The 3,309-nt window shown below is 44.1% G+C and overlaps 1 long non-coding RNA gene across 1 annotated transcript; it reads left to right on the top strand.

Moving 5' to 3' along the window:
- The first annotated feature begins 201 nt into the window (after positions 1 to 201).
- Positions 202 to 3,013, top strand: LOC112844073 (uncharacterized). Its single transcript, XR_003216644.1, has 3 exons — positions 202 to 470; positions 591 to 670; positions 1,059 to 3,013. It is a non-coding gene; the product is annotated as an uncharacterized LOC112844073 (long non-coding RNA).
- The last annotated feature ends 296 nt before the right edge of the window (positions 3,014 to 3,309 follow it).

The following is a 3,309-nucleotide window of genomic DNA, read 5'->3' on the forward strand; positions in this document are numbered from 1 at the left end:
TTCTAAAGCATTGAAAGGACAGCTTTGCATTAGAAAAGTAAGATCAGTAAATGAATCCATTCAAATTCTTTTGCCTTGTTTGCAACAGAAGCCAAAGAATATTTTTGTTACAAAGAGAGAATCAGAATAGATGAAAGATCACAAACATCAGGCACTGATGGAAACAGCCACACACAGAAACAGATGCACCAACAGGTGAATGAGGCCTGTTGTAGAAATGACTCTGAGTGCTCAGGTAGAAACGCATGAAGAACCAGTGCGTCTAATATTTGGAAACTAATCTGTGTTTGAGCGTCCTGGATGAAACACAGATCATGTTGCAGAGCGAGGACGTCGTCTTTCTTCCCGAGTGTGTAACTACAGGACGTGTGCAGAAGGTTTAATCGTCCTCCTGACAGTTATTGATGAACGAGTCCTTCAGGGAGGCTCCAAGATCACTGTGGGTTTACCAGCTGCTGCTAAACTGAGAGGTGCTTTATGTGTGAAGATGTTTGCATCGCTTTAACAGTGCAGACGGCTTCTTTCCTCATCTGCAACCATTTCATATGTTTTTATTGTGATGTTTAGTAACATCTGCTTTCCTCCTTCAGGGAGACGATAAAGTGAGCTCAACCTTAAACATGTGGAGAGAACGTTTGACCAACAGTCCTGGGACGACTACAGAACAATGGTTAGTTTTAAATGATAAAGTTTTATAATGGAAATAAATGCTGAGCCTGTTTCATGATGTTTGCCCTGCAGCATCAGGCAGGATCAATACTGTAACAAACCGTGTGTCATAATGACTTTAAATGAAGACTTGGATTGGATGGAGATGTCAGCTGGATTTGTGCTGACTGTCACTTTAAATGTTTTCAGTTCTGTTCAGCTTCTAAATCTACTTTTGTATAGTCTTTGCTGATGTTTGCACTTAATGATGTTTTTAAGAAGAGCCAATAAATAAATCCTGACTTTATACAAAAATAAAGGTTTAATGTGTTTAGTGTGACAGTGGAGGAGAGTGCACATAATAAGAGTCATTAACAGAATGGTGACAATTATAATCTGTCTCATTTTAGGAGCAGCTCACAGGCACAACAGACTACAGTGCAATCAAGGCACCAGTTAAACATCCATGTGACCGGCTTACAGCCAATGAACAACCAGTACGGTCCCCATTGTCCCCACCAACATCACTGTACTGGAAAGACTGTGCTGCCGTGGTCAGAGATGAACTGATACTAAAATGTAAGGCAGCTGATGTGTGTGGCATTAGCAGCACAAATGCATCATGGCTGCAACGCTGCAGTGTGTTTAAACATTTGAACATTTCTGTGGCTTCAAACCAGCAGCTCCTCTGTACTCAGTCATGTTTGTGTGTCTGTCAAAGTGATTGTTGTCTTTAAAAAGCCTTTTGTGTTTGAGTTTTGTGAGCAGTGCTGAGCTTCTCTTTAGTCTAAGGTGAGTCGATATATTTGATTCCATGTTTGGTGTGATTTTCAAAGTCAGCAGCAGCAAACGCTGAACAAGCAAAGTTTGGGCCCATCAGAGACAGCAGTGGATCTGCTGACCTGTAGGTGTTGGAGGTGTTTGTGTGCAGCTGTGGGTGAGTCAGCTGTATTTCACTTATCCATGACAGAGCGCTGTTAGCTTTGAGTTAGGATCCACTGAGCTGTTTCATCTGCTCTGTCACTGCCAGCAAGCAGAGCCCAGGCTTGGCTTCATAAGCTGGATGTGGCCTTGCTCAAGGGCACTTTAGCAGCATGTTCCCAGCAGAGGGATTCAAACTGGTGACCCTGGAGTAGGAATCATCCAGAAAAGTCACCTTATGTCAGAAGTTTTAGTGAGACGGGGAACAACATTACAGCTCTGATGTCATTGACCTGTGCAGTGAGGACATATTGAACTATGAGGACACAGCTTATAGGTTCAACACTGACCCTGGGTCAGCATGTGCAGGCTGCCACGGTGTTGGTGTCACCACTACAGACAGCTCAGGTTCAACTAGTTCTTCTTTGATTTGCTTCTATAGCACAAAGTTTGACACCAGTCTGGTCCAGTTAGCATCTGAATCCATAAACGTGTGACCTCGTCCCACCGGAGGACGTCAGCATCATGGGGATCATGTCTACAGCAGGAAAACCACAGGGACAGTTGGGTTTGCTGCACATCTGAAACACACAATTAGCTCAGATATGTTCATGTCTCTCACACCAACACAATGACTGAGTGCTCTATAGCAGCTAATGCTAACAACTGGAACACTGCTGTTTGTCATGGTTTTTAGACCAAATGATAACAACACGTTGGGAAAAGTGAAATATTGGAACATGAAATCATAAATTATTACATTTAAACCAAAGTAATACAGCTAAATTTCCCCTGTTGGCTCATAAGCTGCTCACCTGGATGCTAAATCAGTGCAGTCCTCTCTGAACATTAGATAACATAGATCAACACACACACACTTATTTTTGAGAGGCTGACTTCACTAAACTCACAGAAACTCTTAAGAAGCTCCTCAGATGATGACTTTGGAGTTTTACTGTCAGTGTATAAAATCTAGAAAAGGAAGAAAAGCAGGAGAAATGATCAAAGTGCTGCTGTGTGCAGGAAAAACTACAACATGTTAGTGAGAAACACAAACAGGGTGTGAAACACACTCCAGAGGAAACGCTGTGTGCAGCTGGATCTGTCTGTGACTTCCTGTATCTCTGTCACAGACTGGGACAGACACCAGTGAAACCAGTCACTGTGTTCATGTGCTTGTAACCAGCAGCCTGTAATGTGAGGCTGCTTGAGTCGTTCGTCTGCTTCGACCATGTAAACCTTGTTGTCTCCTACATGTACAGATGTTTCCTACAGACTGTGCTGCTCCAGCTGTCACACAGATGTTGAATCAGCAACATCTGCTGTCACGTCCTCCCACAGATAACAGGCTGCATACAAGAGGCTCACCTCTCCTACCATGGTGTTCTTCTGGTGTTTCCTCCTTTCACTGAGTGTGAAACACTGACGCTGTGCTGTTGTTGACAGAGCTGATTCTAGCTGCAGCTGGACTCTGTCATCTAACTGAATGTGTTGGTGCTGATCACGGGGCTCTGAGGGGGGAGCAGCAGGAGGACTCTGGATGCTGACGTCAGTGTATCTGTGGAAGCTCACACAGCGTCTCTGTCATTCAATATTGTGCTATATATTGTATCTATGCAAAGATGAACAGACTGTGTGTTCACTGGTCTCTGTGCTGCTGACTGCTGCAGCTCTGATGTCATCATCACTCCCTCCTCCACCCTCAGCAGTCCCAGCATGCTGCTGTGGTGCACCCCACCC

The sequence above is a fragment of the Oreochromis niloticus genome, linkage group LG16 (genome assembly GCF_001858045.2).
Source record: "Oreochromis niloticus isolate F11D_XX linkage group LG16, O_niloticus_UMD_NMBU, whole genome shotgun sequence".
NCBI lineage: Eukaryota > Metazoa > Chordata > Actinopteri > Cichliformes > Cichlidae > Oreochromis > Oreochromis niloticus.